At 37.1% G+C, this 14,002-nt stretch overlaps 1 protein-coding gene across 1 annotated transcript in view; it reads right to left on the bottom strand.

Annotated features, from left to right (window-relative positions):
• LOC133044568 (ADP-ribose glycohydrolase MACROD2-like) overlaps positions 1-8,875 on the bottom strand; it is a 900,047-nt gene extending 891,172 nt beyond the window's left edge. The window contains exon 1 of the mRNA XM_061125972.1: positions 8,777-8,875. The gene's annotated coding sequence lies outside the window, so the exon portion shown is untranslated. The remainder of the gene's footprint in view (positions 1-8,776) is intronic.
• Between the last annotated feature and the right edge of the window lie 5,127 nt (positions 8,876-14,002).

Raw genomic sequence — 14,002 nt, 5'->3', positions numbered from 1 at the left:
AAGTTAGTTGGAGAAGCGGAGGTAACAAATTAAAGGGTCAGATTTTTAAGGCTGAAGAAGTCTTCTTGAAGAAAGGACTGCATTGATTGATGTGGCCTGTAATGGAAACTCAGATAATGAAATAAAACCAGCATTTAAGAATTTCAGACTGAGAACTCATTGCCATGGCAACCCTCTCAGAAGGGAACTTGTAAAAGAAAATAAGATTCACTTGACTACGCCTTAAAATGAAAACCTACACTACAGTGAAACAATTAAATGCAGAATTCCAAAACTGCTTATTGCCACAGTGCCTAGAGGTATAGTAGGTCTGGCAGCTCTTCCACTAGAATTCTCAAAATTTATTGACTCATAGAGGGAACATCGTCTAGCTTTGAGGAATCTCTGTTGGCGTTGGATGTTTCCTACCAGTGAAGATTTGCAATTGTTTTCATCCTATAAATCATCTAGAACCACGCTCATATGTAAACCACAGTGGTATATACCATTCAAACAAGTAAGTAACTTTAGTCTGCCCATAATCACAGAAAACTACCAAATTCATGCATCAATTATTAGTTAGACTTCATGGGAAAATCATTTTTAGCCTAAGTAGAATCTGTTTTATATTTGCATCATAATCCTTTTCATAAAAACATCTATTTTCAATTACATGTTTTCACTCAAAGAAGGCTTCCCAGGTGATGCTAGTGGTAAAGAATCCATCTGCCAATGCAGGAGACACCGGTTCAGTCACCGGGTCAGGAAGATCCCCTGGAGGCAGGCATGGCAACCGACTCCTGTATTGTTGCCTGGAGAATCTCATAGACAGAGGAGCCTGGAGGGCTACAGTCCATAGGATCGCAGAGTCAGACACGACTGAAGTGACTTGGTACGCACACATTTAAGGAATGTCAAACTGGATACACTGTATTTTGTCAGTTAAAACACATTTTCTTAAATAGCTAATATCATTGACAAACATGAATCTATGCCTTTTAACTGATGCTGAGAGAATAAATCAGTTTCTGAATGGCAAGGATTAGGTTCCTAAAACTGAACCTGGTAGTAAAACAATTTGCCACTGAGGAATTTAAAATAATATTTTAAAATATAGACAGAGAGGTTAAGAATAAGATAAAAACCCTTATATTTCTATGCTCAGTTAAACAAAAACAATAAAAGCCCCACACAACATATAAGATGATGTGTATGCTATTTTAATAACTCTACATCAACATCTAACTCTACATGAGATAATGGATACAGTATTATTAACTTCTATTTGCCAGCACTTTTTACCTAGAATTTTTTACTTCCTGCTTTCAACCCCATCTCCACCCTTGAGGTTTCACCAAGATTTTCATCAGTGTAACAACTTCCATTTGTATATTTTATCTAATACATATTCAAAAGGATATTCTGTATATGTTCAATCCTCCTTCAGTCTCCACAACATCCTTCTAATTTTCTCAGGACATAACCTTTTCCTAGAAAGCAAAATCATTTAGTTGTTTGCCTTCATGAGCAATTGACTGTTCATTTCTCAAGTCACATGTATCAGAATACTGTGGTTCAGAGGGCCCAGACTTGGCCACTGGACATTTACAGACAGTGACAGCCCGACTGCTTACATAAATTAGATCATAAGATGCGCCATGCCAAGTCATTTCCGTCGTGTCTGACGTTGTACAACCCCATGAACTATAGCCCACCAGGCTCCTCTGTCCATGGGATTCTCCAGGCAAGAATACTGGAGTGGATTGCCATTCCCTTCTCCCAGGATCTTCCCAACCCAGGGACTGAACTGGTGAGTCTTATATCTAACCTGCATTGGCAGGTGACTTCTTTACCACTAGCACCACCTGGGAAGCCCATCATAAGATATAAAGGAATTTAATTATGTTCTGTTGCTTTGGCAGCAACACAAAATGACTTTTAACAAAATATTTAAGAAGAATTTTTTTTTTCATGTTGAGTCCTGAGAGATTTACTTTCTGTAGTAGCTATCCATTCTTAAACAGTTAAAAGCCAAGTTGTGTAAAGACAACCAAATATTCGTAACTAAAAATGAGTGAAACACTGATTAAAAAAAGAATAATGTGGTTCTAAGACTTGGATCTATTTTTTTGATACCTATCTTTACCTTTTATTGAGAAGATCTGAATCCTTGACTTTTCATTCATTTTTTTTCCTTATGCCTATTGCCAGGTCATCCTATTTCTAATTATCCACCACACTGAGCATTACACTTTACGCCTATCTTGGAATCAACATTTTCAAGGTTGTCAAGAATGTATACAAAAGTAAATTTGCATGTATTTGAATTTTGCCCAAGGGGAATTTATGGTTGGAGGAAAATAACTGAATATTTGAAATAATTTGGAAGGAATAAGGTACTTCCACCTACCACAGCTAGGAAGCATGAAAGATAGATTTTTCACCTGAAACTCTTTATGGTAAGACTGAAATGAAAATCATGTTTAAATCCTAAATTTAAACATTCTTTGGTATTAATAAAGCTGCAATAATTAATAATCTGCCACTGTAAAAAGAACCATTAGATTGATTAATTTATTTTTATTCTTTTACAACCTAAAGCAAACATGTGGGTACATATTGAAAAAGAACTGTATATTGAAAAAAATAATGGATAGAGGAGAGACATTTCAGAAAATTTTATCTCCTAAATTAACAACAGGACTATTAGAGAATTCCTTTGCAGTCCAGTGGTTAAGACTCTGTGCTTCCACTGCAGCGGGCATGCATTCAATCCCTGATGGGGGAACTAAATAAATAAAAGGAATACTATTCTTTCACAGCAAAAAAATTATATCCACAAATGTAATATTAACCACATAACTAACTTATTTCTAGACCGTTTCAAGTAACCATCACTTTTCCTTGTTCTCTGTTTAAAAGTATCTCCTTTAAGCAAAAAGTATCTCACTTTAAGCAAAAAGTATCTCCTTTAAGCAAAAGTATCTCACTTTGTTTTCTGCTTCTTCCAACCTCCCTCCAGACTACCTTTTAATTTGCTTCCTTCAGGCTTAGGAGTTTAGTACTTTTATCATCCTCTAATTTATCCTGCCAAATGAAAAGTAATTTGATAAATTTCCTCAAATTAAGGTATTAGGAAATTAATTATCTGCTGATCTCATGAGTATTTGCATTTTAAAGGAAAATTGCAGAGAAAGAACAATGCCTGACCATCCTAAATTACTCATTAATTATGGAATTTCAAGTTTCCCTGAGAAGATATTTAAAAGTGATGAAAAAATTAGAGAATACTCTCAAATCATACAATGGACATGGTGACCGGGTCTATTTATTTTTCTGGATTGTCAGAAGATTGAGACAAATTATACATGTTGAGACAAAATATACATATTGAGACAAACATACATTCTGTAGGTCTTAGGTGATACCTAAAATGTCTTGAACACAATATTGTTATTATCAATCTTATTATTGATTAAATAAATAAATGATCATGTTATTTGGTTTACTGCCAGTAAAATTTTGAAAAATATATTCCTTTCAATAAATTAGAGTAAAGCAGACATCTCTGACCCTCTGCTATGATCCCAAAGCCTTTGTCTTAAGAAATTGGTACCATCAAATATTTCACTTATTCATTTCTAATCTGACACAGTAAAATGTTTATGCATGATTTTGCAAAGCTCCATGGCTGAGGAGGTGAACCAGTCCTAATGAGATGGATGAAACTGGAGCCCCTTATACAGAGTGAAGTAAGCCAGAAAGATAAAGAACATTACAGCATACTAACACATATATATGGAATTTAGAAAGATGGTAACGATAACCCCCTATGCAAAACAGAAAACGAGGCACAGAAATACAGAACAGACTTTTGAACTCTGTGGGAGAAGGTGAGGGTGGGATATTTCAAAAGAACAGCATGTATACTATCTATGGTGAAACAGATCACCAGCCCAGGTGGGATGCATGAGACAAGTGCTCGGGCCTGGTGCACTGGGAAGACCCGGGGGAATCGGGTGGAGAGGGAGGTGGGAGGGGGGATCGGGATGGGGAATACGTGTAAATCTATGGCTGATTCATATCAATGTATGACCAAAAAAAATAATAATAATAAAAAAAAAAGAAAAAAAAAAAATAAACAGTACCACCCAGAGAAAATGAGACGCCCGGAAGACAGGGACTCTGAATGCAGGTCGCTAAGATTCTGAGCTTATTTGTAGCTGCAGCACAGCCTAGCTGATCCAGACCAGTAGAATAATATATTCTATTTGTGACACTTGTTGCCTTATAGGCACTTTGTTATATATTTTGTTCCTCCTTATTCATTTTCATAGCGTTATTGTGAAACAACACATAGTGGAAGAAACTAATCATGTATGAGAACTTTAAAATTAAAAATTAGTTTACAAAGTTAAGATAGCTACACGTGGTAACAAAATTAGTTTAATGTAATTCAATTCAGTGTATCTACTGAGCCATAAAGTTCTGTGGCATGTTCTGTGCTGTCAATACGATGTGAGTTGGTAATATTAACACTGATATTATTTATGATTATGAATAAGATGATACTAATAGTTATTAACAACGTTAGTACTTTTAGTTGCCTAAATACAGTATTATGAGCTAACTGGCCTCTGTCCCAAGTACCTGGCACAGAGCTCCTGAAGCCTTTATAATTTCTGAGGTGGCAAGAACACTGGGAGCACCCCTTGTTCTAATATTCGTCCTTGACTCCATGCCCGACACAGGGCTCCTAAAACCCTGGCAAACCTCTCTAAGTGATGAGAGCATTAGGAGCATCTGTTGTCCTCATGAGTTGACTCGGAGTGGGCTTCTGGATGAACTGTGGATGGAGGCTGCTCACCAGAACCAAGACATGATCAGAAACGTGGGATTTCCATTCCTATCTCTTATCCTCCAGACAGGGGAGACCGGCTGGAAATGGAGTTAATGATTGATTGTGCCTATATTCCTGGTTGGCACTAGTGGTCAAGAACCCGCCTGACAATGCAAGAGACCTGGGTTCGATCCCTGGGTCCGGAAGATCCCCTGGAGGAGGGAATGGCCACCCACTCCAGTATCCTTGCCTGGAGAATCCCACAGACAGAGGAGGCTGGCAGGCAACAGTCCCTGGGGTCTCAAAGTCAGACACGACTGAAGCGACTTAGCACGCATGCGTGTGCCTATGAGTAAGTCTCCATTATATCCCAATAGTGCAAGTTTGGGGAGCCTCCCACTGGGTGAACATATCAGATCAGCAGGGTAATAACCCACCCCAACCACACAGGGGCAGAAGCTCCTGCACTCCGGACCCACCCAGACCTAGTCCTATGTATCTCTTCATCTGGCTGTTCAGCTGAATCCTTTATCATATACTCTTATAAACTGGTAAATGCATATAAGTGTTTCCCTGAGTCCTGTGATCTGCTCTAGAAAATGAACTGAACCCAAGCAGAGGGTTGGATCATTGGGCCTTCCAATCTATGGCCAGTAGATCAGAAGCACGGGGGATACGCTGAGCTTGTGACTACTGGCATTTTAAGCTCACATGTGTGTGCATTTGTGTGTGTGTGTGTGTGTGTGTGTGCGCGCGAGCGCGTGCGCGTGCAGGGCCGGGGAAGGGCAGCAGTCTTATGGGACCTGGTGTTTAATTAATCTATGGGGTCTGACACCATCTCCAGGAGGAAGGAAAAACTGAGATTCTCCTTTGCAAATATACTAACTGAACACTTCATGCTGATTTATTTCTGTATGAAAATATCAAGAAATGATATGATGATGTCTAGAGGTCTGGTCTTCCGAATATCAAGGCACAAATGTTCTCAATCTCTTAAACTTGCCAAATTATAAACTAGGAAAATATCTTACACTTAAAATAACATTACCAAATACTTTTATAGAGAACTATATTTTCCAGTTACCTTACATCCATTATTTCAACTAATCCTCACAATAGCCTCTGATGTAGACAGTAATGATTTACTGATTCTTTGCATACGGAAACTGAGGCTACAAAATATTGATGTGACTTTTCCATGGTCTGATAAATGAGTTTATGAGAAATTTTTTTTGATATGCATATAAATAAACTGAAGTTAACTTTATTTTCCAGCTTGCTAACCAGGATTTTGATATCAAACATTTCTGTCCACCTATAGTAATGTCTATAATGTAGAAACTTGTTCAATAAAAGATGTATCCAGTCATGATAACTTTTCTAAAATGTTTCCATTTCCCCCCATATGACAACAATTTGATGACATTAGCATCATTAGTTTTTTAATGATACTCAATATAAAGTAGAAAGTTCCATTTCCCCCTTCAAGAAAAGAAAGAAAGTCAGCTACCACGGAGAACATTATGGAGGTTGTGTGAGATACTAAAAATAGAGTTACCAGGTCCAGTGGGATCCAACAATCCCACTCTTGGGCATATGTCCTAAGAAAACCATGATTTGAAAAGATGCATGCACCCCAGTGTTCATACTTGGTTTATAATAACCGTGACAGGGAAACAGCCCAAGTATCTGCCACCAGATGAGCAGATAAAGGAGATGCAGTATGTGCACATGATGGAATATTACTCAGCCATGAAAAAGGATGGAATCACGCCATCTGCAGTAACATGGACAGTTTATCATACTAAGTGAAGAAAGTCAGGCAGAGAAAGACAAGTACCTTATGATATCTCTTACATGTGAAGGTCTAAAAAATACAATACAAAGAAATTTATTTATAAAACAGAAACAGACTCAGACACAGAAAGCAAACTTTTGTTACCAAAGGGGTGGGATAAGTCAGGAGTTTGAGATTAAGAGGTATGCACTATTATATATAAAAGAAACAACAAGGTCTTAATGTATAGTACAGGGAACTATATTCAAAATCTTGCAATAACTCATAACAGAAAACAATCTAAAACAAATATATATATATATATGGATCACTTTGTTGTTAACCTAAAATTAGCACAACATTGAAAATTGATATATTTCAATTAAAAAAAGAAAAATAAAGGGAGGAAAATAATTTTTTCTTTTTAAAAAGAGACAAGATATTTGATGGCAACTCCAGTCAACCCATGCAAGAATGTAGTGATTAATTTAGCTGGACATTTTCCTTCATATTTTGCTGATATTTCCCATCTCCATTTTTATTTACTAATATTAGAATAACTTCACTTAAGTGCCACCACCTGATAATCTTATCCAAGTAACCTGCAATTAACCCCTCAAAATCATTATCAAATGCATCAACATAGACCTAATTCCAATATCGGGACAACTAGGGTATCACACTGTAGGGCATCCGAAAAGTTAATTTAACTTAGTCCATGATTCTTTCACTGTTTACTTTGCAGTATCAAGTAAAGTAACACAGATGTGATTATTTTAAGGTCATAATAGTTAAGAGATGTTTAGTTTTCCTGTTGAAAGGATGAGTGCTATTTATATACTGTCTCTAATGGACTAGTCTCTTCTTACTGGTTTCAAGGAAATTACTAGAGATGCCAGTGAATTGGTTAGTAAATTCACTTCAGGTCTCAGGGATCATATTTCCCAAGTTGGAAACTTCTATACATATCCATTTTTCCAAGCATTTCAGCCCTATTTGCCTCTTTTAGTCAAAAAGCTATATTACTGACAAAATATTAATTATTCCCAGAATGTTTATGCCTGCTTTGATTGTTGTTGTTTTCATGTAGAGAACAAAATGAGTCAACTGGTTTGGTAGCTTGCTTTGGATCATTCTCTTTGAACTTCAACTTTCTCCTCTCAGATAGAATAGGGTCTTATTAATTCATTTGCAAAGAGAAACATTTTTTTTTTAAATCAAAGGATGAAATGAAATATCTAGCTCTGTTAGCAAGTAAGAAAAGATGTAAAAGGCAGCATAATTGGCCTGAAACAGTCTTCTTATTTTAAGCAAACCCACTAATGTACATTGGAAAAGGCCCTTTATAATCATAATAATTCACAAAAAGTACAGAGACCATCCAGTGTTATCTAAATGTGTCTGACTCCCAATGCTCCTCGTGCAAATAATAAAATCACCACAAAACCGCCACTTCTGTGAACTCGCAAGAAATGCTGATCCATTCAGTCTGTTAAGAAGGCAAGTGTTTATCTTCCTTCCCCATGATTTCAGCAAGGTTATCATCTATATGAAAAACCCAAGGGATTCTGCCCCAATTAACTTACTATTGTGTATTTACACTCTCATTTTTCTCATAGTTTTATTTTCCTGGTGTAATTGAGATGTAATAAATGTAGGGCATGTTACAAAATAAAAGCAGGTGAACAAACACCTCCAAATCCAGCTAGAGGAGACTCCCTTTCATCTCAGCCTACTGCTAAGGGAAAAGATTGGATCCACATTTTCTGAACTCTCCCACCTAAATGGGTAAAATGTAGAAGGGATGTGGCATATCCAGCTACAGAGCATTAATTTAGGACGACCAAAAATCAACCTAAAAGAATAACATCTTTCAAGTTAAAACACACACACATTCATGAACATTTTCTTCAAAAGATAATGACAACAGGGAGAAAATAAATTAGATGTGATTATTCCAGTTCTGGGATGCTACCATTTTAAATTCAAAATAATTAAGCAATTATGTCAGACATACAAAAAAGTTGAGTCATGATAACCAAGAGTCTGTCTCACTTCCTAAGCTGGTTAAACTTAGTTTTCTGAATAACAGAAATTATTTTCTACCTTCATTGTGGACAAGATTGATATCCAGCATATAAAGGCTGAAAAAGAATAAGAAATAGCATAAAAGTACTTACAACTGATCGGATGTTATTTTCTTTCACCAGTTTCAGAGATGATTTATAGCAATTTGCAAGGTCTTCCTTGTGGGAACCATTAATATGGCCTCTGGCTATTGGCCCTACAGTGTGGATGACATCTGCAAATGCAAAAGGAAGGAAAAATAGGGTAAATGAGAAATTTTTTGCTTTTCACATAACTGTTGCTTTATTTATTTTAGGTATTTGTTTTAGAGTTTAGAGACAAGCAAGCTAAGAAATATTGATGATGCAAATGCTTCTCTGGTAAAATATTTTAAATAGCATAGCTTTTTAAAGTAGGTAATATTCCAGGAAGGTGATAATTATGAAAAGGAATCCCCTACCAGTAAATTGTTCCATTGTTATTGGTCAGATCCAAGCATAACAAATTATAATATAAGATGTGAATAATTGGCACACTGGCAAAAGACAAATCCTCAGTAGGAGATAAACTGAGAAATAATTGCCTACAAAATGAGCATTCTGAACTGACATGGGAAGGAAGAACCAATGTTACATATCACCTTGTATTTAAGATAATAGTGTCAGACATCATAAAAAACTATAAAGAAGGGCAAGTTTCTGAAAAAGTAAAAAAATGAAATAATAATAATCCTAAAAGTAATCATGTTTAAACACCCATAACAATTCACAATGCAATCTACCAATGCTCACACACATCAGATATGCTGGAGATATCTGGTTCTTAATAACTCCCTAACTTCTAGTTTTCATTATAGTAAACCTCAAAAATCAATGTGTACCTCTCAACCTCTATTTATATTTAAAATACAATATTTAATGTTCTTGCTTTTGCATATAAAACCAGCCAGTCTGGCACACATAAACATTTAAATTTAGGAATTTAATGAAATAGAACTGTCCTCATTTTAAGTCAATAAAGATAGTAAGAAAAAAACTAAATTTTAATCCAAATTACTTGAAAAGGCCTTTATTACTCCTGCTTCCCAGTCTTATCTGTTAATCTGGATTATCAACTCATTCCACTGATGTGAATAACAAGAACTGATCAACTTTGATAAAAAAGATAAATTCAGTCTAATATCATTAGAATATTATAATGAAATGAAATTACTTGCTTTGGCTAATTAGTACCAGTTAATTTCAAAAACAGTAACAGGAATGAGAACACTTTACTAAAATACAGCTATGGAATAGTTAATGGTTTTAAATTGCATATGAAATTTAAACAGTGGAAAAGAAATCACGAAGAGAAAAATCTTTGTTGATTGTCTGCTAAATGTCAAGAGTATTATTTGATGTAGAGGAAATCCCCAAATGTTGATTTCAACTTTTAACAGCTTTAAACAGTATTTAAACCCTTGTTCAGATAATGCTGAAGATGATATCTTGTGATCAAAATAAGCAGAAACCTTATCAGTTAGTTGATGCAGATGTTTATTTCAGACATACCTGGTTCTAAAGTGAGAACTGCTATGATACAGAAAGACAAAATAGAGGGAGATTAGGTTGTATTTAGCATAGGCTTGCATGCACATGCGCGCGCACACACACACACACACACACACACACACACACATACTAATGTTTTTGTGTGTAATAACAAGGATTGCAACATGATTGCAACATGATTTCCCAAAGCAGGTAAGTAAGATATGGGTTTAAAGTGAAAGTGGTTCAGTCGAGTCTGACTCTTTTTGTCCCCATGGACTATACAGCCCATGGAATTCTCCAGGCCAGAATACTGGAGTGGGTAGCCTTTCCCTTCTCCAGGGGATCTTCCCATTCTAGGGATCGAACCCAGGTCTTCTGCATTGCAGGCAGATTTTTTACCAGCTGAGCCACAAGGGAAGCCCAAGAATACTGGAGTGAGTAGCCTATCCCTTCTCCAAATGATCTTCCCGATCCAGGAATCAAACCCTGCATTGCAGGTGGATTCTTAACCAACTGAGCTATCAGGGAAGCCCCTTGTACCTAAATTTAAAGTTTTACCATGATTTTAATATGCAAACTGAGTCCAACCTACCTTATAAGTGGACATGTAGTACAGGATACATCTTAGGTATCTCAGTTACCAAAGAATTTTAGATAGTAGTCAAGAATTTTTAGAGATGAAAGGGACAATATGGAAAATTTAATCCATTTTTCCCTTGCTCAGTGGATCAGTAGGAGAAAGAATTATGCCCAAAGTCACAGTAGGGAGACACACGGTCACACAGGCAATATGACTGTGGATAAACTTTTCTCAACACAACTGTTTGTTGATGGAAACAGCACACATTTGTATACATAAGTTTTCCATGCTTACCATGAATTCTATTACCTTAGCCTCATACTTTGTATACATGCAAATTCTCATTGGCTATCACTATGCAAGAAACTACCCTAAAACTTGGTGACACATTTTTTTTTCCATTTATTTTTATTAGTTGGAAGCTAATTACTTTACAATATTGTAGTGGTTTTTGCCATACATTGACATGATACACATTTTATCTTAACAAAATCTTCAAACAAAAACATTTTATCTTAACAAAAATCACCGCTTGATTATTTTTATGGCTTTTTCGGATCAAAAATTCTGAAACGGCTCAGCTGGAGGGTCTGGCAGTCATGGAGCCTCAGGTATAGTCACAGTTAAGCAGCAGCTAAGGCTGAGCAGGGATGTCCCAGGGATTTACCATGGAGGCCAGTTTGGGTTTTCTCATGAAACCTCAGAACAGTCAGATTGCTCAAAGGACAGCTCAGGGCTTCAAAACCAAGTGCCAGAACTGGAAGCTGTGTTCTCTTTTCTATCTCAGTCTTGGGACTGACACAGCGTCACCATCACTGTACCCTGATTGGTTACAACTGTCACACAATTCCACCCATATCAAGCAGATTGTGGACATGTTTTAACATGGGCACAATGAAGGATGCCCCAGACACCTGGGGCTTTCTTTGGAGTTAGCAGGTTTATCAGATACGAAGTCTTGAGGTAGATGAATAAGATACCATAGGAAAAGCTGATATGATTATTTCCATGCAGCTGTGCATGAAAACAGTATGGGGGTCCTTCAAAAAACTAAAAACAGAACTACCATATGATCCAACAATTATACTTCTGGGTATTTATTCAATGGAAAGAAAAACATCCCAAATAGATATCTGCCCCTCCATGTTCACTGCTGCACTATTTACAACAGCCCAGCTGGTAGCTCAGCTGGGAAAGAATCCGCCTGCAATGCAGGAGACCCCCGTTTGATTCCTGGGTCGGGAAGATCCCCTGGAGAAGGGAAAGGCTACCCACTCCAGTATTCTTGGCCTTCCCTGGTGGCTCAGACGGTAAAGAATCCGCCTGCAATGCGGGAGACGTGGGTTCGATCCCTGGGTTTGGAAGAACCCCTGGAGGAAGGCAGAGCAACCCACTCCAGTATTCCTGCCTGGAGAATCCCCGCGGATGGAGGAGCCTGGCGGGCTACAGTCCCTGGGGTTACAAAGAGTCGGACATGGCTGAGCAACCAAGTATGGCACAGTTCATTGATATAACCAAAGTTTCCAATGATGGATGGAGGGACAGAGAAAAAGGGCTATATAGATAATACATACATACAATGGAGTACTATTCAACCAGAAAAATAAAGGAAGTTCTCCCATTCATGATAACATGGATGGAACTTGAGGGCTTTATGCTAAGTAAAATGCATCAGAGAGAGGAAGACAAATGCTCTACCTTCTCACTTATACGTAGAGTTAAAAAACAAACAAACAAAAAAACAAACAAACAAAAAGCCAGCAATCTCATAGACACAGAGAACAGACTGGTGGTTGTCCGAGGCAGGGGACAGAAAGGAAGGCATGAAATGGACGAAGGAGATCAAAAGGTACAAACTTTCAGTGATAAAATAAACAAGTTCTGGGAATATAATGCACAGTATGGTGACTGCAGTTGATAATACCATGTTGTATATTTGAAAGTTGCTGAAAGAGTAGATCTTGAAAGTTTTAATGAGAAAAAAAGAAATCTATTTCCAGTATGAAGTTCTCAGACCTATTATTTTAATAAGTCAACTGCTGATTTAATTTTAAAAAAATCAGAACTAGAGGAAGATTGAATATGAAATTAATATGCTTACTAATTGCAAATACAGTCCAATTTGGAGCTCACAGTACAACTATGGCTCCTAGATAGAACTGCCTGGCCCAGCACAAATTTTGTTTTTTCCTCTGTCTCAAAATCTGGCAGGAACTTGTAGGCAAATGAGAGGGCAGGGATTACTGTTACAGAATCAGCATTATCTCTCCCTGTGAGTCATGAAAATAATGCTGTTTCTCTGAAATGTCTGGGTCTGCATTCCAGAGAGGAAGAGCAGTCTTGATGCACCTGAAGCTCTTTCTTACACAACTGAGGAAAGCCAAGAAAACAGCTATGTGATCTGTGCATTTCATCAGCATTTCAAATACCTGGAAGAGGCATGGAAAATGAGGTGGCCGGCCCTTTCTTGCTTTATCTGACTAACCTGTGGCAAGACAAACGAGCCTGTTTTTGTTCATCTATTTCTGAAATCAATCAGCCTGTAAATCAGCACTTTTGTTTTGAAGCTATAACCACCACCTTGGGCTCCCCCATCTTGCTCCATCCTGGGAAATTAGTCTCAAGTCTATAGAAAAGGAGGGTAGGATGGAAGGTTTGCTTCGAAGCGGGTGCCAGAGGGAGCCTGCTTTCATTTCTAAATGTGTAAATTGAAAAATGTGCAGTTGGAATGCCAAATAAATATTGAAAGTAGTAGAATCATTTACTAAGATTCGATCAGACTTCTGCTTGATAAAACAAATGCAGCAAAAACATTCGTGAAAAAGTATTAGCATAATGAATTTTGAAACAAATGAGGGGACCTATATAGGTTGCTCTCATCGTTTTCCATTTGAGAAGCAACTGTGCCACATTCAAACTGTTAATGAACAGTCAGACTAGAAGTAGAATCAATTACACATTGCTTTCATTCACTCCATTCTTATATTCATAAGCATAATCGGCCCATCTAACCAACTGCATAATGGTGCCATGCCCTGTCAGTCATATTCAAATTGCATGAATTTTAAGAAGAAAACCAATGCATGGGATTAAATTGATTTTCTTTTCTAGAGCTACAACCACAAAACCAAGCACTAAAAGTATTATTTGCAAATCTTATTGGCCAATTTATATGATAAGCACCACCAATCTATGACCCAAAACAGAGTACTTGAAGTTTGGTTAAC

This window comes from Dama dama, chromosome 23, assembly GCF_033118175.1.
Source record: "Dama dama isolate Ldn47 chromosome 23, ASM3311817v1, whole genome shotgun sequence".
In the NCBI taxonomy this organism is placed as follows: Eukaryota; Metazoa; Chordata; class Mammalia; order Artiodactyla; family Cervidae; genus Dama; species Dama dama.
The sequence above is the reverse complement of the archived record's forward strand: the minus strand, read 5'-3'. Positions and strand labels throughout refer to the sequence as shown.